This window comes from Mastigoproctus giganteus, chromosome 5 (assembly GCF_048544385.1).
Source record: "Mastigoproctus giganteus isolate SK-2022 chromosome 5, ASM4854438v1, whole genome shotgun sequence".
NCBI classification, from domain to species: domain Eukaryota; kingdom Metazoa; phylum Arthropoda; class Arachnida; order Uropygi; family Thelyphonidae; genus Mastigoproctus; species Mastigoproctus giganteus.
Genome location: NC_143579.1, coordinates 72139415 through 72161785, shown reverse-complemented (window position 1 = coordinate 72161785; position 22371 = coordinate 72139415). Strand labels below are relative to the sequence as shown.

General features: G+C 38.9%; 1 protein-coding gene across 2 annotated transcripts in view; it reads left to right on the top strand.

Moving 5' to 3' along the window:
• The first annotated feature begins 6623 nt into the window (after positions 1–6623).
• Positions 6624–22371, top strand: part of LOC150085481 (potassium voltage-gated channel protein Shaw-like) — a 193065-nt gene continuing 177317 nt past the window's right edge. For both annotated transcript variants that reach the window (XM_090373287.1, XM_090373288.1), the window contains exon 1: positions 6624–7100. The gene's annotated coding sequence lies outside the window, so the exon portion shown is untranslated. The remainder of the gene's footprint in view (positions 7101–22371) is intronic.

Below are 22371 nucleotides of genomic sequence, written 5' to 3'. Positions count from 1 at the left end.
TTCCTATTCTCACATGATAAACATCCAACTCCGCTTTAAAAACTTACCAGACGTATTGCCTCAGTCGTTCGGAAACATCTTATTCCAGTGAACCAGCATAGGATCTTACCAGCAATTCCAACTCCTTCCATATAATTTAATACTAAAATTGTTACTACAAACTGTTTGATGGCTACATTATAGTAATTCACCAGATTGGTCTGACATGATTTTCTCTTAACGAAGTCATGCTGGGATCTATTCAACATATATTTTTGTCGAAATGGCCCAGAATCGCATCCCTAACCATAAATCCTTGATCTTTCCTAATAGAGAAGTCACCTGGTTTACAGTTATCCAACTCCCCTTTAGCATTACCTTTGTGGACTGGGAGGAGACCATTAGCACTTTTCCGATCCAAATGGATCATACTCCGAGCCTATTGACGTCCTCATTAACATTCTCAATTGTTTGATACATTCACAAGCAGTTTTTTTTAAAATTATAACTGAATATATATAACACCCTTCACTGGAATCCTGTCCACCATCAAATTCAGTAGCTTTTCCAACAATCGCTTCTTCGAGATCATTATATCACTTAATTTATTGCAATCATATCCCTTAACATTCCTCAGAAACTAGAGCTTGTATTCGACTATAAATATGATTGAAAAGTATCTGTTCAACTCCTGCTGTTTCTGAAAAGCTGGGTCTTCCGCTGCAACAAATTCGGTGGCCTATATGATTCTACTTTAGAACTAGAACTCTTCTAGTTTGTATTCATACATGAGAAGAAAACTTGTCCTCGTTCTTAGCTCTTTTTGCTACTCTTTCATCCATCTTACCGCCATTAGTGTTTTTTTGTTACAGATTCTTTTATAATTAATACTCATACAAATCAAAATCACGTGATGGTCTGTAACTGTCCCATGCTTGTTTCTCTGGCTCAATTAAACTCTTAAACCAACTGTGATCAATTTTCGCATCTGACTATGACCACGTGCATTTATACGTTTGTGGCTTCGAGGATAAATCCTTGAATATTTCCCACAGCATATTTGTATCAGACAATTTAATAAACCAAGTCAAAGAAATATCTCATCCCATTATGGCCTCCTCTTTTGAAATTGAAGGTCTCACATTTACTTTGACCAGTTAGGTTTCTTTCGATGAACCCCATTTTATGGTATTGTTTCTGATTATCTGTTATTGATTCTCTCCTCACCCACTATCAAGCTTTTGATACAGTTGGGTTCCTGAGCGAGAACTAGATCTAGGATATTAGAGCCCCTTGTACACTCTCGGACATGCTGCTATAAATCGCAATCATCCAGTCTGTTAAAAAAAAACTTCCTATCATATAGTGCATTTTCAATCTGCAAGAAGTTAAAGTCACCCTTAATCACACAACAGTACTTTATAGCAAATTTAATTTCCCTAAATTTTGTCATACTCTCATTTGGCCTGTAGCATACCCACAAATATCATCTTCCCTTGATTGCAAGCCATTCCACTAGCTAAATATCCCTGATACCTTAATATCAACTTCCCTATTACCTTCTTCTTCTTGCACCTTCTCGATAGTGGGACTGTTGGTAACCCTGAGTATAACCGCAGTGTGCAAGTCCTGAAATACGGCACTTAGTATATTGGAGTTGACTACATAGGTGTGAGTCAATATAAGCAGAGGTTGAGGTGTAGTATTCACATCACACAGAAGAATGTAGTTACCATTATAAATGGTAGATGACTCTCATCAACCGGTGCAATACCATCACTTTGCTTTTGGAGGCTTGTAGTAGTGAAACCCATGTTTATTCTCTAAAGAAAAGCTCCAGCAATTCCTATCTCTTCCATCATGCAGTATGATTGATGTGTTTTGAGATTATGATGGGAATTATGGAGAGATCCAATCTTCCTTACATTTCGAGGGTACAGCTAAAACGGCGTTCGCAGGCCGGCCGTAAGATAGTCCACCGGACCGGACCGAACCTACTGGTAACTCTTTAGGAGACACTCGGATCAGCTGGTGTATAATCTCATTGCCTTTATTCTGTCAAATAGTATTCCCCAGCATACATACATGTATGTATGCGTGCGGGGGTAGGGACACTGTCGAGACCAGGTAATCTGAAGGAGCTGGATATATTTTTGATGTGTATGCTATATCCAAAAATTTCATTACTTCATAACATGTCCTCCCCACCTATTCTTACTGCTGAATACAGTACACCATCAATAGTCATACTAATAGAACAAACTTATCTGCGTAAAGATCTAAACTTCCCAAACACTTCCTCGTTCATTTTACAAATATACGTCGTCTCAGTTCCAATCTCAATGATGTCCATTTCCACTTTCAGTCTGTCAAGCAGCACTTACTTTTTATGACAGAATCTCAATTGGTTGCTTCAACCACTGCTCGTATCAGTTGTCCTAATTATTCGCTGTACGATTCCTTTCGCTTCAAATGTGGTACTTGTGCGTATATCCGTTCTGATATTCCCTATCAGCGTCTTAGTAATTTCGATCTTCTCGAGAATTTTGCAGAATGGGGTAGAGAAAATCTCTCTACCTCATTCCGCAAAATTCGTCTATTGCTTCTATCGTTTTCCCAACTCCACTAATCACTAGGAATCCTCTGACTTGTAAACTTAACTTTCGTAACAGTGAGGTAATTTTCGTTGGTGACTTTTATAATGTTCACAGTTCTAGATGGCTGTGATATTGAGACTTTTGCAATTACAAGTGACCTCGCACAGATTGTTCATTTTCCTACCAGAATACCCGACAATACTAAACACAAAGCCAGCATTCTTGATATTTTTCTCAAAAACAACCCTTCCAAGTACACGGTCAAGATGAGCGATACTCTGGGCAGTTCAGATCACAACACTTAGTGATGGTCTGTTCTCAAATGGAGCATGTCTCTCGTACTTCGTAGGTCCTCGTTTTGCCCTCAGTACAGCAGCTATCCGACGTAGCATTGATTCAACAAGATGTCGGAAGCGTTCGGGAGGTATGGCCAACCAAGCTGTGTGTAATGCAGTCAGCAATGCAGGTATGGAGGTGATTGGTGTATCCAGACGCCTGATATGCCTTTCCATAGTGTCCCACGAGTGCCCTATGGGATTGATATCTTGGAGTTCGGAGGTCAATCGATATGATGGAAGTCAGAACTGTGTTCCTCAAACCATTCCTGCACAAGTGCCCATTGGCTTGGCGCATTGTCATCTTGGAAGATACCATCGCCATTCGGGAAAAAGTTAATTCAGCAAGGAGTTAACGATAGCGGAGACCAGTGATACGTTGTTCCACATGCACCAGGGGTCACATTCCTGCCAGTGAAACATGCCCCACACCATACAACCGCCTCCACCTTTGATACCATGCATGATGGATCAAGAGCCTCATGTTGTTGACGCCAAATCCGTACACGAACATCCACTGTGTGGAGTAAATAACATGACTCATCCGACCAGCACACCTTCTTCTCACCAACTTGCATGCTCTTTGCACCAGGCGAGTCGTCTTTTACGCCGATGAACCTTGGTTAGGAGAGGATGTCATAGGGGTCGTCTGATGGTATAGCCCATACGTGCGAGCGTGCGACGAATGGTCATGCCAGATATTGTTCTGGGTTGGCCCATGATGTCGTATTGGGTAGTCAACTCTTCAACAGTGCTGCACCTGTTCCCCTGTACGAGTCGTCGGACCCAGCGCTCACCTCTAACATCAACGTTTCGCTGACCTTTCAGTTTTGCCGTCGTTGTCGGGCGCCTCCGTAGCCAGGTGGGAAGGAGCAGCAGTGCGTAGCACATGCTTCTTGATTAGACCGGGGTTCGAGCCCGTCACCACCAAATACGGAGTATGCGGAAAGGTCAAGGAATGACCACCGCATATCCCGGAGCAATATGGCCTTAGTTGCTAATGCTCCTAAAAACCAAATAACGAAATAACGAACGAGCCGTCGTTGTTTGACCATTTTGACTCCAGTCCTGGTACCCTAACTACGGCGGCTCTCGAACACCCCACCAGTTTAACCGTTTGGGAAATCGAGGCACCTGCTCGTCGAGCACCCACAATCTGTCCTTTATCAAAGTCCGATAAATCCTTCCTTTTACCCACCACGCTTGGAATTTTACTACCTACTGAACCACTGACACCTTATCTATGCGACGTATGTCGACTAACTCCGCACTCTCATACTTCACGTGGTCAACGGGTTGCATTCAGATTTCATAGGGGTGGTCATAATTATTCAGTAATCACTCAATGTATACTCTTTCTAAAATAATGGAGAAATCAATAACCACCAAATCCTAAACTATCTATAAGCCTTCCATCTGATCAATGATCGCTAATATGGATTCCGTCAGTGTCGAACTACTGTTAATATACTGGTCTATATTACCCATCTATGGACAAATTTAATGGAAAAGTTTGGTGAAACTGTAGCATGCTCTTGACATTTCAAAGACTTTTTGCTCGTGTTTGGAATTAAGGTCTTCTATATAAGCTTCCATTTTATGGATTTCCGACTGTTTTCTGTGTGTATCCAGTTTTCCCTCTTACCGCTCACAGCGAATAACGGTAGACAGCTCTGACTTCTAACTTCTCCACCAATACCAGTGTTTCCCATGTTTCAGATATTTTTCCCACTCTTTCCCTCTTGTATATTAATGACCTTCTTCCAGTGACTAGAAATCCTCTCCACAGTTTTGCTAATGATAGCACATTGCTTTTTGCCTTCCAGTTTGAAACACCTTGCCCTGCATAAACAGCTTCAATTTCTCGAATATCCACTACCAATTCCCGAAATGCTGATCTCCAGGTAATTCTCCAGTTGGGAAAAGATAACTTAATTTCAATCCTTCTAAAACTCAATCCTGTCTTATCTCACAAAAAGGATTCTTCTGCTCCTATGCTTATCTTCGACGAAACTCAGATTTCTAGACAAGATCACATATCCGGACTTCTAATCTCTCTTGTTATAAGCACATAAATATTGCTTCCTCTGCATCTAAAAAAACTGGGTTTTCATTTTCGCTGTCAGAGTTAATGTTTCTTCTAAACAGCCTAAAGAGTTTTGTCATACTACTCAGTCATATGGCTTATAACATACCGCACCACTCCCACTATCATCCATCTTTTATTGGAAGTCATTTCGCTGGCTCAGTATTCATGCTATCTTGATATCAGGAGAACACTGTTGCAACCTTCAGGCAGTTTTTGATTAGAAGAATCAGCCCCCCCACCCATCATTCCGTCCTTTCCCATTTTTTTGCAACACACAGTATTCACAGAACTGATTTTCATCTCGTATCATCAGCATCAACTGATTTGGTAAATAAAAGGCTCAAATTCATTAAATTTGTTTGTAATACTCCAGGTACTGCTGTAGAAAAAAAGTTGAGTTTTGTACTTTGCTTTGATAACCCTGATACCCTCTGATAGTCAGAGTAAATAGGTAGTGTATACGTTCTTCACATATATTTGTACGTGTTCAATTGAGCTGCCGTAGAATTCTCTATTAAGAATCGGTGCATGAAAATAATAGGGTAAATAACTAGATGTTAAGTTACCGATGATTCTGTGGTGGGAACTAGACCACAATTACGCTTCTTATTTCTACACCCAACAGCACACTAAAAATATTGACCGTTAAAGAACATTGTCTCTAGTAATTCCCAGATTATTAGATTTAATTATTTAATTTACAGCTTGCAGAACTGTGTTACGCTTTCTTTAATGATAAAAATATCTGCTATCAGTCAGTAATTTATGCGATTCATTAGATTTCAAACATAAGAAAAATACTAAATCCTATCCCTCGACAAAAAGACAGACGTTTCCTTGTAATAATGCATTATATTTGGGAGAGTAAATTAAGGGAAAGACCACCGCCTATTAATACATAGTCCACCGACAATTTTTAAATGCCCTCAATTTTTTCTGAGTGACTAACAAAAATTAATAACAAAATAACGTTTTTCTTTCTGAAGCCATATACTTCCCGTTTCCGTAATAGCAGCCCACACAGCTTGTAATTTTAAGGAGCTGTGCATGAATTTAAAAGTGATTATCAGGGACGAATTTAAGTCAGTTTTGTCTGGCTTCTTTTGTGACATACCTTAAGGTTTAATGAGGAGAAAAGTTCCAGAAAAGAAAGCAGCTTTTGTTCCTTGGAAATCATTCACAATTCTGGAAGGAACTTCTCTATAGTAGTTTAACAACAGATGATGATTAATTGACCGTTCCTCTTCCTTCCTAGCACCATCAAAGGAAAGAGATTTCCTGTAAGTTGGTTTAGTTAAATATAATATGACACCGCAGCCAATTATTAAGTTCTTTCAGCGCGTCTACCATCTTTTAATTACCGTTCGGCAGCAGAGATACAGACAAGTCATACGCCGATGCACTTTTCCTCGGCGCTTTGTGGGATTCTGTATCTCGCCTCCAACTGCAGATCTCTGTTTCCTTAGCAACGTAGCTGGCTGTCGTGTGCGCGCGCGACAACCGCAGAACACAGGGAAGGAAATATCGAGCGCTATTCAAGCGAGTCCATGAGCCACTCATTGAGTCCCAATCTGCCTACGTCACCTAGCAAGGGGTGATGCTGTGACCTACGTGCGATCTCTGTTGGCTGTTTGGGGTTGCTCTACCGTTGGCCCTGTGGCGGAAACGGCACAGCATCTTTAAGTACAGCTTGTTGCAGTGTGAGTCAGTACTTGCGTAATGACTTTTACCTGATTTTCTTCGTGCCTTGAAGGATAAAAGGGCAGTTTCAGAAAAACAAAAACGGCAGAGAAGCGACTTGCTGGGTTTTCAGGAACGACATTTATTGTGTCCCCATTTCATCTCACAGCTACATTTAAAGAAACATCAAAGAAAAATGCAAACTTTGTGGAATAATAAGCTGTAAAACAGGATTTCGGTGAGTCACCAGAGTAGATGACGGACAACCCGCTCTCAGCATCTTCAGCTGACAGCCAGGATGAAAGAAGCCGGATGCAGCTTCCATGGAGATGCAGCTTCTGTGGCCATTACAGGCTTGGTCTACAACCACCTGTATCTCAGCTGCGTTGGTAGCTGTGTGTGATTGCTTAAAAAGGAACGGTAAGTTTTTGAAACTGTTTTACGTTAATTTATTATCCACCATTCTAGTCTTGCCACCAGATCATTGGGGTGTTGAGAAATAAGGCAAGAACACAGAAGAATAAAATATTAAAAGTTCTCATTCGCCCTTCTCCCCCCCCCCTTTAGTTGGTGAATCGGCACTGCCCACACGTAAAATACGTTTTCCACTAATACAACGCATCTGGATGAAAGGTCATCATCGACATTACGCAGCAAAGCTCCTTTACTTGTTGCTCTCAAGGCAAAATGGCGAAGCAGAAGAATTAAACTTAATAAATGCGAGACACTTCTCATAAGAGAGCCTCTTTTGGCATATTTCTGTCTGGAGCATCAAAATAAATCGCGACTGGGTTAGCCGGCATTTCCCAAGATTTCTGTGTACTGACCACCTTCTTACTACTACAGTAATGTCCATTATAACTACATGGCAATAAGATCCGTACTTAATATCTATAAAGCATATGCCTACTTTTGTTTTTTCTTCATTTGGCTATGTGTTTAGCCTTAAAGTTGAAATAATGCAGCACAGAAGCAGATTTAATCGAAAGCAGTCAAAAAAGAAAAGAACTATACAAAAGTACTAGGATATATACAGCTAATCGCTTAATCGTTAAGAATAAAATGCTACTTTTCATATTCAATCCCTAGTTTAATCCGATTTCTGTTTTTGTTTCGTGGGCTATTATGAATACGATTGAGCTCCCTTAATTTGTACTGTGGACCAATTCGGAGAAACTACAGTATATCATAATACAAAAAGGTAATAAAAAATGAATCAACGTCTGATTCGACTGAAGAATAAAGAATCTGAAAGTTCTGTATTCCTGAACTCACCGACTTCATGCAAAAACGGTAGTTTGCTCAAAAGATGAGATTTAAAAAAATAGTTTTTCGAAGATTTTTGTCATTTAGTAGTATTCTGTTCTTAATTTCATTAAATTTACTAATAGTGAGCAATCAAATAATATAGCAGGCCACTTAGTAACACATATAGCATGTTTAATAACATGTGGTCTCTACTTTCAGGATCAATTCATGACCTGAAAAGTGAAAAATGTTCAAATAAACATGTGTCCGATTCTGAACGGTTACAATGCTGTGGCTGTTTCAATTTTAAAAAAATATTCGTGGAATTTTCAATAAAAAAATAAATAAGAAATAAGAACGCAAGCACATGCCCATTAATATGTTTATTCACATATATGCTTCCTTATTTTATTTATTGTTTTATTTTGTTTATGTTTTTATTTTACCACTGAAAACTACAAAAAAACTACATTTTTTAAAAGATATTCAAATAGCCATAACCATTCAGAATTGTGCAAGTGTTTATATGATAAACATTTATTTTTTCGTTATTTTCAGATCCTGAAAGTATGGCCCTAAGAAATGACGAGCTACTGTAGAATTTATGGCGCAACATTCTGAATCACACACATAGGTGATTCAGAATGAAAAATAAAGTTGGAATTAAGATTATCAAGAAGATTCAGCTGCTTGTGTAATTCATATTTGGATTTTTCTTTTTTTTTTTTTTTTTTTTTTAAACAGGATGAATTAAGGCAATATCCCAAACACGGCATTTTTTCTAATTTGCCCTTTGGAATGCCTACCGTTCCGCATTACACTGTGAATATTAATTGAATATCACTCACACAGAAAGTGTGTGCTGAGAAAACCTGCGTTATCTTCCTGCAGGCTAAATGCGGAAGCGATACTTATAAATCAAGGGATATTTCACCTTTTATGAATAAACTTTATTTGATGAATTCCCGTTGGTTATGTTATAAACACAACTCGTAACAAATACAGTGACTAATGTCACTTTATTTGAATGTAACCATGTCGTTTCGTACCCATTTCTCTAGAACGGGTGACGTCACGAAATATTAACACCGTTTTTCTTAAAAACTACGCCATTTTTGGAAGAAAAAAAAAATCCTATGAACATTTTTGAATCCTTTTACTGTCAGGAACCCATTATAGAAATTAGCAGTTCTGAATCATCCTGTATATACACTTATAAAAGCACACATGCGCATATCACAACCTTGTCGACTAAAAGTATCACGATCTCTGTCCTTTCCGTGTGGAAGAGACCTGATCTTGAGTTGCGCCCCAATGGATGTTGATGTTGCTGAGCGTTATACACTGGTGTTCAAAGAAAGTGCTCATCTAGGAATTTCACATTTCTGACCCTTTTTCGCGATGGCATGTTACATTAATGACTAGCATCACAAATAGGAATATAAACAAAAGATATTTATTAATAGTTAAGGCAAAGCTAAGTAATATTTGACAGGTGCTCTCAAAATATTCCAAAATAAGCATTTGCAACCTTTATACAACAGTTTTGGTAAAAAACGACAATTATTGCTGAAATGTTATCAGAAGCCCTCACTTTGCCTCAGTTTATCATTTTAAGTAGAAAACAAAATGAAAGTTCACCAGGTGCAAACTAATATTTAGTTGAACCACCTCTGGCCCTGATGACAGCAGCACACCGTCGAGGTATTGACAAGACCAATTTCTGAAGATAATCAACTGATAGTTCGTGGTTCCAAACACGAATTATGGCTTCCTCAAGTACATGATGAGTTTTTGGTTTCTTTCTGGCAACTGCAGATTCCACACGATGCCAACAGTTCTCTATAGGATTTAGGTTCGGTCGGGCTGTTTCCTGGCCAGCTAACAGTTGTAATGGACTGTTCTTCCAACCATTTTCCCCCTGTAACAAATGTAAACACATTACTGTCGAACCTCCAATGCAGAAATGAAGCTAAAGTAACTACAGAAGTACGTACTTGCACTTTTCGCCCGATGACAAGGAGCAGAGTCGTCCTGAAAGATGTAGTTACTTGGCAGGTTGAAATGGTCTCTAATGGTTGGCAGCAATTTGCCTTCCATTATATAGCTAGGTATCCATTGGCATTTACGGAACCTTTTAAAAACTGCAGGTGATATGAAGTGCACCTCCACATCATTTGGCTGGTACGGAATTTCACTGTAGACACCATACAGTCTGGATGGTATTCTTCACCACGTTTACGGCGAATCGTTTGTCTCCAATCAGAGCCATGCAGGTTGAATTTCTTCTCATCCGAGAAAATAACTGACTTCCACTGCTCGGGGATCCATTTGACATTCTCCTTGCTCCAAATTAATCGGGCCTTTTTCATTTTTTTGTGTGAGGAGGGACTTCATCACGGAAGTCCATTTTTTTGTGTGAGGAGGGACTTCAGGACGAAAAGTCCATTTTTGAAGAGGCGTCTTCTGACTGTTACTGTACTTGGTACCACTCCTATATGTTCTTCCCATTCTCTTTTCAGTTCAGACGAAGAAACTTTACGGTTTTTAAGGCATAAGTGCTTCAAAACGCGGTCCTGTTTTGGCGTAGAGAATCGTTTGCGTCCGGTTCCTCTTTTCCTATCAGCAGAACCAGTATTCTTGAGTTTGGAAAGAACTCACTGTCGACTGATTACAAGACACTCCATAAGCAATATGAAGGGAAGAACATCCTTCCTCACGTAAAGCAACAATAGCACTCTTTCTTCGCGGCGTCAACTGCACGTAACTCGCCATCCTGACACAAGCAAAGAATGACTGCAACTCTTGCAGAGCGTGCTTTATAGCTGAAAGTAACAGCTGATGCAATATTACGTCATCACCTATGTGTTTCAATCTTATCTGATGCAATCTGTAAAAATATTGCCATTTAATTATGTTATTCGGACGACAATTACAATTTTAAGGGGTAATACACTTTCTTTGAACACCAGTGTTTAGCTATATCTGTTGCCAGAAAAATTGCCTCTGACCGCTAGTATAATAAATAAATAAATGTGCCTGCTCATTACTGGAGAATATTTTTTTTCTTTTTTATGTCCACACTCTTGTCTTCTTTCGTTTTATGCTTAATGGAACTTTCTTAATTTTCAAAATTTTGTAAACTTAAAATGTTTCCGCCCCTATAATTCGATTGTCTGAATTTCCTCTAACGCCATGAAGGATCATTATCTATAATTTCAGTATATTCTATGGTTGGTTTGCTTGCTTTCTGGATGAATAACCTGAGTTTGGGAAAGAAACATGCGACGTTCACCCAACTAACTTGCCCACGGCATGTAAAAAACTCATGCCGTGGGCAAGTTAGCGTTTAAGGCTTTGAATGGATCGAGTAAGCTCAACGCTGATGGCATTCCTTTCCCTTGCCCAAACTCCACACATGAAGGGACATAAATTCAAATTGAGGACAGACGATTGCAGGATAGATGTGCAAAAGTTTACTTCAGCAAGCGGACAGTTAATTATTGGAGAAAACTTCCATCAGCTCTTGGGGAAATGGGTAGTTATAATAAATTCAAGGAAGAACTAGACAAACTATTGGAGGGGATGGACAGGTGATGCGGGAAGCTTTATTATTTTTTATTTATTTTGACTGATCCTATAAGTTCGCTTTATTGCATTATTTGGCACTAATAATATTAAAAACAGTAATTGTAAAAACAGGGGTTTTGGACAATCTAGATTGAAATTTATTTGTTATATGAAGTGTAAGTATGCCACGAGTTGCCGGTAATGCTGCGTAACCTTAAGGATAACCGCAAGAGTAAAGTTTGCCAGAATGTGCATGTTTTGCCTCTTTGAAGTTAGAGTTCAGATTTTTTTTTTTTTTATCTTAAGTACATTTTTTTTCTCTTGAAAAAATAAAATATTGAAAACAAAATGCTTGAAATATTCATGTATCTTAGGTTTAAGTAAACTTTTGGACAGAGGAAGCGCGTGTTCCAGGGTACAGTTTCCTTTAAAATCATTATATAAGGTTAAAAAGACATTTTCAAAGTTGAAAATCACACATAATGGGTTATCTGACTTGGCATAATGCTTTGTTTCGCGTTGCAGAGTAAATATACCATAAAAATAACCAAAAAACACAGCTCTATTGCAAAAACCAAACCTTAAACATAACAGAATTCAAATAAATTCGTAAGTAAGACTCTTAGAAAAGTAAGTTATGCAACAAGCCATCACTAATTAGATAAAAGCCAGTCCAGCAAAAAATCCTGTGGCTTCCTTGCACTATACGGCGAATACTATTACTGTAAAAGGAAACAAACAAAAATAAAAAACTTCATATATTCATGATTGTTGAGTTCCACAGTCATGTATGGAACTCAACAACTGAATATATTATCTATAATTGCATGAATTCAGTTCCCAAAATTACAGGAACTTTTCTCGTGTACATCATCAAATAAATGGTTACGTGGAATGCAGGATAGTAATAAAATTTAACACACTAGCTATTCAGTAGAAAAGTAGACAAATCAGTGTTTAGCATGGTATTAAGATATCATGACAAATCAGTGTTTAGCATGGTATTAAGATATCATGACAAATCAGTGTTTAGCAGGGTATTAAGGAATATTGCAAGTATAAATACTTGCAATATTCCTTAATACCCTGCTAAACACTGATTTGTCATTAAGCTCTTTAGCGAATTCGAATGAAGTTCAATTTGAGTAAAGCATAGTGTTACGATGAGCAGAGCATTATCAATCAGAACTAGTTTAAGCTGTTTCAGTTGAAATACATAAATGAACGCTGCACATCGTACATGATTTACTGATGTTGAACGAGGTCTCTTCTTCTTCAAGAACGTATTCTGAGCCTCCAATGGGACATCAGCGTACTTGCAATACAAGTATGCATTCCAGTAATGAAAATATGCTTGTATCCTGCCAACCTTCCTACTGAACAACTACAATGGGTCGGTCCGACCTGTTAAATTTTATTCCCAACCTGCATCGCGCGTTTCCATTTCTTTGATGACGCACACGCCAAAAGTTTTCCGTAACTTTGGGTATGGAATTCGTACACGGCAAAGTACATTTTCCGTTGTTGGGTACCACACCCATGAGTGCTGCAGTTTTTTTTTTAATTTTCCTGTCCATTTTATATTTTACTTAACTTGTATTGATATTTGTAACGTAATATTTTTCTCAGAGATTTATTCATGTTTTGGAATTCTGTTATATTTAAAGTATGGTTTTTACAAATGTGCTGTTTTTTAATAGCATGTTTAATATAAAATTTGAAAAGAAGCTTTAAGCTTTAGGACATATCAGGTAAGCTCATTATGTGTGTTTCTCAAGTTCCCAACTGTCCCTTTAAATTTTTAATGATTTTATACTAAACTCCTTAGAAGAGGTGTTCCCAAAACGAGAGGTGTTAACGAATGTTGTCGTTAACATCAAAATAGTAGTGATATATAAATTAAGAAAAAAATAGGAAAAAACGCATACAATGTTTTAAGTTTTGATTTTTATATAGTCATGTAACAGCTGGCATACAGACTAATTTGTATATTCAGTGAGTTCACTTCAATAAAATTTTGTGTATTACCTTAAAGAAACCTTTCATTACTCACGAGAAGAATAATCAAAATTTTACAAAACTTTGATCTCCAAATTAATGGAATTAATATAGAGTTATAGCATATGAAATATGTTGTTGTTTTTCTGCCAAAGCAACTAAGGCCATGAGGTGTCGGTTAATCATATCTATAAATTATTGTTGTTGTTAGATTTGTTGGTGCATCAGCGACTTAGGTTATAATGCACTAATTACTGTCTAATATCTTCTTTCTTTGTCTTAAAAGTGATATGGTTTAGATAATGTGATATTTATTTATCAATTTTAGAAAGAGAAATATGTCATCCATGTCTTCGCGATCTCTTAGAACACACTATAATGATAACTCGATGCATTTATGAAACTGAGAGGAGAAAGCAGTTTTCCGTTCTTTTAGATAGAACGAGCATTCTATGATTATATGTTTTACTGTTGATGAGCATAAGCAGTTACTGCATTGTGCAGGATCATCGTTTGTTAGCAGGTAGCAGTGAGTTAGGAATGAATGACCGATGCGCAACCTGGCTAGTATGGTTTCTTCCTTTCTGTTTCGTCTCAGGCTGGATTGCCATTGTTTGGGTTCTCTCTTGATTTCAAAATACTGTAGTTTATTATTTGTTTGATCTCTCCACATGCATGTCCACTGTTCTTTACATGTCTGTTTGATAATTGATTTATGATCAGTATAAGGAGTCCTGAAATTAGATAGCATCACATTTGTAGCAATTTTAGCAGCTAAATCTGCCTGCTCGTTTTCTGGGACTCCAACGTGTTCAGGAATCCAACAAAATATTACGAGCTGTCCATGTCCATGAAATTCTAATAACAGTTCCCACATTTTATGTATCAGAGGATGACTAGGGAAGGATTCACACTGTAGAGCATGAACAGCACTTAACAAGTCCATATATATATGATCGATTGAGCATACGAGGCTTCTTTTATATTCTCTTGGGCTAGTAGAATACCATATAACTCTGCGGTACAAGTACTGCATTCTGATGGGAGCCGTCTGTGGACCGTGGCATTTGGTAGTACTATAGCTGTACCAACTTTACTACCAGGCTTGGATCCATCTGTGTATATTTGAAAGAAACTTCTGAACTCAGTGGAGTGAGCCATATGTATTTGCCTAATGTTGATATCTGGAAGGTTATTCTTTCCCCATTGTTGTCTATCAATATGTATCTGAGGCATTTGCCAAGGTTGGGTTTCCATGGTAGTATCCTGAAGAGTGTTAGTGAAATTCAGGTCCCAGTTTGTGATTACAGCTTGAAGCCTAATACCAGATGGTTTGCTGAGCCGTGGTTTACGTTCATAAAGGTCTCTCCATTTTGGCATGAAGAGATATTGCCATATGGGATGATGTAGGAGACTGATGATTTTGGCTGCATAATTTAGTAGCAGAACTTTTCGCCGAAGGTGTAGCGGCGGTTCATAGGGTTCGGTATAGAAGCTTAAAATTGGGGAAGTGCGAAAAGCCCTCAGTGCAACTCGTAGTGCACTATGATGTACAGGATCGAGCCATTTCAGTGCACTCGATCTGGCCGAGTCATATGCAGGAGATCCATAGTCTAACCAGGATCTGATCAGCGAGTGGTATAGGTGTAGCAACACATAACGATCAGCACCCCATGACATAGAAGAAATTACTCTGAGAAGATTTAGTTTTCTAAGACAACTTGTATGAATATGTTTTATATGTTCCAGGAAGTTTAATTTTTTATCAAGTATTACACCAAGGAATCTAATACTAGGCTGGAAAGTAATACAATGAGAATCGAACTGAAGGTCTGGATCAGGATGTAAAGAACGTTTGCAACAGAAGTGTAGGCAAGTTGTTTTTGGTTTAGAAAGTCGATGTCCATTGTTTTTGGCCCAATAGACTATTTTTTTAATGGTACCTTGTAGTTGTCTTTCAATTAGTCGCATATTTTGAGAATGACATGAGATGGCAAGATCGTCAGCATACAGGTATGCATCAACTGTATCAGGTATACACTTGGTTATTGCATCAATCCTATCGGCAAAGAGTGCGGCGCTCAATACTGAGCCTTGGGAGAGCTCCCTCTTCTTGTACATATGCTCGAGACAATGAAGAATGAATCTGACCTGAAACGATCTATTGCCTAGAAAGTTCTTAATGAATTTCGGCAGATGATCCCGAAGTCCACATTTATGTAAGTCCTGAAGAATCCCATATCGCCAAGTTGTATCGAAGGCTTTCTCTATGTCAGCGCATATCATGACTAGATGCTCATTTCTGAGGAAATGCGTTCCGGATATTTGTTTCTGCTTTGATAATGAGATCAAGCGTAGATCTTTTTCTCCGGAAACCATGCTGGTTTGGACTTAGAATGTTTTCCGTTTCTAGAAACCATGTCAGTCTAGCTTTAACTATTTTTTCCAATGTTTTTCCCAGACAACTGGTTAGAAAAAAAGGACGGTAATGTCTGGGATCTGTGTTGTCTTTTCCTGGTTTCGGGAAGGCTAGCATATAAGAATGGCACCAGCTAGCAGGGCAATGCTCCTCTAAGAAAATTCTGTTATACGGTTGTAAGTTAACGAATCCTCACTTAAATGATAGATCATGGTGTAAAAAATTCCATCAGGGCCTGGAGCACTACTCTTCACTCGGGCAAGCGCAACTGCGCAATTCAAACATGGTCAGAGGTAGGTTATACGAATGTGGGACGGTAGTATTAAAATTTAGTTTGTATTTTTCTGTCCGGGATTTTAACAATTGAAATATTGATTCATATGCAGCAACAGCTGAAAGTGTTTCGAACGAAGTACCTATCGCATTTGCAATTTCTACAGGTTCAGAAATTTCCTTCCCTTTTACAAGTAGAATAGGAGGAGTTGTTTGCGAGTATTTATCATTAATTCGTTTGATTTTTTTTTCCCAGATTATAGAAGTATCTGTGGATCTTTTTATGGTGGAAGTATAAAGTGCCCATGCTTCTTTTTACCCTTTCGTCTTATATGACGAGCTTTAGCTCTGGTTCTCTTAAACTGTAGGAGGTTTGGCTGTGATTGGATATTTTCGAAACAGATTCCAGTACTTATACCTTTCTTTTTTAGCATTGTTGCATGCTTCATTCCACCACATTTTTGGATGAAGCCGGATTTTTGAATAGCAGACTGGGATGCTTTCATACTTTTTTGTGCCATGTACTTGACTGAAGAATCAACTGTGAGGGCTGCAATGACGGAATTAGCTATTTCCTGGTATTTAGTCCAGTTAGCCATGTCAGATTTCCAGGTTGTCCTAATGTCTCTCTGGGGAGTAAAACTTGAACTGAAAGTGCAGATTATGGGAAAGTGATCGCTACCACGAAGGTTATCAGTAAGAGTCCAGTCTATGATAGGAAATATCGTTGGAGAGAATATTATCTGTCCTCTAGAGTCAAGATGTTGAGAACCCCATAGGGGGTGGTGGCCATTCCAGTCACCCATAATACAAAAGGGAACAGGTATTTGTTTTATTATATCATCTAAATCAGTAAGGGTGTATGTAAATCAGTAAGAGATACAACGAAACTAATGTTACTGTTATACCAATGGTGACACGAACTGCAATCGCCTCTAAAGATGTTTGCATGAGAACAGGTCTGCAGGGAACTACAGAGTTCACTATGACTGCTACTCCTCCATGAGCTGAATTAGAAGAACTTCTATCTTTTCTATATATAGTATAATGATTAATTGTCATAGATACTGTATTTTTCAGATTGGTTTCTTGAATGCATACTGTAACAGGCTTATATTTACTTAGGAGATCGTAAAAGTCATCTAAGTCAGCACGAAGCCCACGGCAATTCCACTAAATAACTGTACCCACTGTTTGGTTTTAACTGGTGTCTGCTTACGCCTATCTATTTTTGCCTTTTCCTTCTTTGAGAAAACTGGTCTGCCTGTGTCAATGTCATTTGCTTTGAAATGTATCGTCTTCGCCTGCTTTTTCATCGATGTCCATGGTATCAAATCTTACAGAGCTCTTGATTTGTTCTTTCGATTGCTGATTAGGATTCTTATCTGGAGGTATTGTTACTGGTGTATTTACTCCTTGACTTTCATATCTAGAGGGAGATTGTTCCTTTGATGAAGAAAGAACTGATTTAGTCCAACCAGATATAGAGATATTTGGAGGGACTGAGCAGTCAGTCTGAGTTGATACTGAGTGTAGTCGTTGAGTGATTGATGCGTACGTAGCTGATTTAGGAGGAATTGCAAAGTGTTTCTTTGCCTCTTGATATGACACCTTATGCTCTATTTTATATTTCTGAATGTTCTTCTCTTGTTTCCACTGCTCGCAGTCCTTAGAGAAGGCAGAATGATTACCATGCAGTTAGGACAGTTTTCAGTTTCCTTGTTACAGTCAGTATGTGTGTGTTCTTTAGAATCACAAGAAGCACAAGTGACTACACCTCTGCATGCACACAGTTTGCGAATGACCAAATTTTTGGCACTTCAAGTACCGTACCGGATTGGGAATGTTTTTTTTTTTTTTTATGTAAACCCCAAACACGAGAGGTATTAGAACCTATAGTACTTGGTACCGTGCTTGGGTTGGAGGTTGAGAAGACGAAAGAAGATATTTGTTGACATTAGATTTGAACTTCTGTAGACTGTAATTTTCAGGAAATATGTATGAAGGAAGGTTGTTCCAGAAAACGGCAGTTGAATGAATAAACTAGGAAGATGAAAAGTTGGTTCTGTGAGTTTGAACTTGGCCAGTAAATGGATGTTGGCTGGTGGCGGCACGTGTTCGGACTGTTTTGAAAGAGAGAGCGGGAATTATAGAAGCCAATTCAGAAGAACAGTGCCCATGGCAGTATCTGTAGAAGAGGCATGCAGCAGAAACAGTACGTCTATGAGACAGCGAGTGGAGAGACTCTGTTAAAGATGAATCATTAATTAACCTAACTGTCCTCTTCTGAATGGAATCAAGAAGACTGAGAGAGGTTTTTGGGGGCACCACCCCAGATGTGGGAAAAATATTCCATGATAGGGTGGATTTGCGATTTATACAGAGTGAGCAGCTGTTTGGAAGAAAAGTAACGCCGAGAGCGAAAGAGAAAACCAAGTTTTTAGATGCAGAGGAAGCAATCTTTCTAGTGTGCTTGTGCCAAGAGAGAGAGAGAAAGATTAGAAGTCAGGGTAATCCCCAAAAGAGAAATATCATTTTGCCTAGAAATCGGAGTGTCACTAAAGATAAGCATAGGAGCAAAAAAATCCTTTTTGCGAGATATAAGACAAGACTGAGTTTTAGAAGGGTTGAAATCAACTAAGTTAGCTTTGCCCCACTGGAGAATTACCTGAAGATCGGCATTTAAGGAATTGGTAGCAGATTTTCGAGAAGTTGAAGCTGATTGAGCAGGGCAAGTTTTCTCAAAATGGAAAGTGGAATTCGATGTGCTATCATCGGCAGAACTATGGATTGGATTTCCAGTCAATGCAAGAAGGTCATTAATATACAAGAGGAAAAGAGTGGGGGAAAGAACTGAACCTTGGGGGACACCGGCATTAGTGGATAAGTTAGAAGACAGAGAGCCATCTACCATCACCCTCAGTGAGTGATCAGAGAGAAAACTGGATAACCAATTACTAAACACGGTTGGCAAACCATAAGATGAAAGCTTGTTTAGAAGACCTTTATGCCAAGCACGATCGAAAGCCTTTGAGATGTCAAGAGCAACTACTTGTGTTTCACCGAACCTTTCCATTGAATTAGTCCATAAATGGGTAAAATAAGCCAGAATATCACAAGTGGATCGACATTGACGGAATCCATACTGGCGATCGTTGATCAGACGGAAGGTTTCTAGGTAGTTTAAGAGTTGACGGTTAATTGATTTCTCAATAACTTTAGAAAGAGTAGAACTAATTGCAATGGAACGATAATTGGATGGGAGGGATTTGTCATCCTTTTTAGGAACTGGCTGGATATGAGAAAAATTTCCAAGCAGAAGGAAAAACACGTTTGGAATAAGAAAGTATAAAAGGACGGCATGGAATAGGAGTAAGGTCAGGAGCACAGGTTTTGAGAACTAGTGAAGAAATACCATCGGGACCTGGAGCTTTCTTAGCATCAAGATTCGTCAAAATCCTTCTGACATCCTTTTGACGGAAGACCACAGGAGGCATTGAATGGAGCACGTTGGGAATGGTGGAAGGTGTTTTACCAAGATCACTAATAGATGAGTTGGAAGAAAAATGGGATGCTAGCAGGTCAGCTTTATCCTTTGCTGAAGTGACAACAGAACCATCTGGTTTGGACAGAGGTGAGAGCAGAGATGGGCAAAAGTTGCGGCCAATAGCTTTGGCAATAGACCAGAATGCTCAGCTACCATTAGGGCAAGAAGCAAGTTTTCTACTCTTAGCCTGTTCAAACTCTGGTTTGGACTGATTAATATCTGCTTTACAATTGTTGCCAGCTTTGGTGTAGGCAGAAAATGAAACTGAAGAATTAGAAACAAGCCAATTACGATATCCAACATTCTTCTTTTGAACAGCCTTAGCGCATTTATTGGAAAACCAAGGTTTAGATAAAGGAGGAGATTTTAAAGTGGAGTGTGGGATAAAGGATTCCACAACACGAGGTTCGGAGAAGCCATGAGATAAAGGTTCCATTGTAGAAGAGACAATCACCAAATTGTGATCTGAAGTGCCTAAAGGACCTCTCACTTCGACCGTGTACTTAGATGGGTTGTTTGTGAGAAAACGATCAAGCGTATTGGCTGTATGATTAGGATTGTCCGGTATTCTTGTAGGTAAATGAACAATCTGTGCAAGGTCTTTAGTAATTGCAAAAGCCCCAACTTCTCAACCACCTGGGTCGGTGTGACTAGAAAACGGAAGCCAGCTGGAGTTGTGAACATTAAAATCACCAAGGAAAATTACCTCACTGTTAAGAAAGTTGGACTGGAGAAAGTCAAGTTGCAAAGAGAGGAAGTCAAAGAGCTTCAAGTGATTAGAGGAGTTGGGAGAACGGTAGAGACAACAGATGAATTTGACACAATGAGTTAGAGAGATTTTAAGAAAGGGAAGATCAAAGAGAGGAGATTCCAAATTGCCAAGTCTCTGACAGGAAATATCAGAACGGACATATGCACAATACCACCTTTAAGGCGAAAGGAATCATACAGCGAATAATTTGGGCATCTGAGATGAGCAGTAGTTGAATCAACCGATAACTGAGATTCTGTCAGAAAAAGTACATGGGGTTTGGCAGACTGCAAGTGGAAATGGACATCGTTGAGATTAGAATTGAGACCACGTATATTTGTGAAATGAATTAAGAAGTGCTTGGGAGGTTTAGATCTTTTCGTAGATAAGCTTGCTCTATTAGTTTGACAATTCATTGTGTATTCAATAGTTAGAAAAAGTGGGTAGGACATGCTATGAAGTAATGAAATTTTTGGATATGGTGTACACATGGTAAGAATATACCCATATCCTTGACATAACGTGGCCTCGACAATGCCTCCCGCATACACACTACTCGGACTCCCTCCAGTCACTATCTGGCAGAGTAGAGGTAGCAAGATTATACACTAACTGATCCGGAAGCCTCCTAGAGAGTTACCAATAGGTTCGGTCCGGTGTACTAACTAGCGGCGTCCTGTGAACACCGTTTTTGGTCGAACATGACATCTGAGGTATCCAGCTTTTATAGTTGTGGGGAAGAATTTGTGTTTTAAACGTCAGTATGACTGTCCGAGTAGGGACAGACTCTCCATCTCTTTTGATAAAATTCTTTTGGCATGGATTACATTTTGGTTGTTTAATTTATGGACAAATTCATCTTCTGATACATTTAGGAGATCCCATTCTGATATTTCTCCTTTAGAGGAGTTTAAGGTGGCATGTGGGGTAACCTTTGTGGGAACTCCACCAAAGGTAAAACTTTAAGTCTCTCAGAATGTCTGTGTTCATTAATCTCCACTAATAAATCTCCAGATCTTAATCGGCGAACCATTTTTGGAGGGCCAGCCACATTTTCGAGACAATTCTGAATCAAAAATGAAGATAGCTTACTCAGTGGTTTGTCTGTGGAAGAATGCAATATTAAAAAGAGAGCAGAATAATCTGTCCCTTATTTTTTTGTCTCTTGGTATGGGATGGGTTTAAGCCATCATGATCTAGGTCATGCCTATCTAGATATGAATCAGTAGATACGCAGCTGGACTGTTTTGTGTTGTCCATCATTGCTCCTTTTAGCCCTGTGAGAGTGGATTTCTTCTCCCAGGTTTAAAGCCCCGCCACGTGGAGGCAGGAGCGGTGCCACCAGTGACCAAGCGATAAGGAAAGATTACTTGTTAGTGTGTTAATAAGTTAGTCCTATATACAAAAAGAAAGGTGTCTTGTCTTTCTGTCAAGTGAGCTAACTTCTTTACTTCAGAAAAACAAAATTAAATAACTTTACAAAAATATCACTATACTACAGTCAACCGCTCTTTTAAATAAATCGCTTAGGAATCGTTATAGTCTATCGCTTGGCACTCGGGGCCACCTATAAATTGATCAGGTTGTCTATTTATCTGAATATAAACTAAAGTTTCCCGAAGAAAAATAAATATTTTTTCTGTCCCGGAAAGTTAGTTTTTCATAAAATTATCTCCCGATACCGATTAAGTAGGCTGCGGGCGGGGGGGGGGAGACAACAAAAAGCCCATAAAAGTTCCTCCTGTTTCAGGGAGCTTTAATTAAAAGACAATCTACGAATGATTCCTGGTACCATTCTAAAACAATCATTATGTGATTTGGACCCTGTTCATTCACTTTCGCCCTGGAGGGAAGAACGTTTCCTGAACAGAATGCGGGCCCCGCA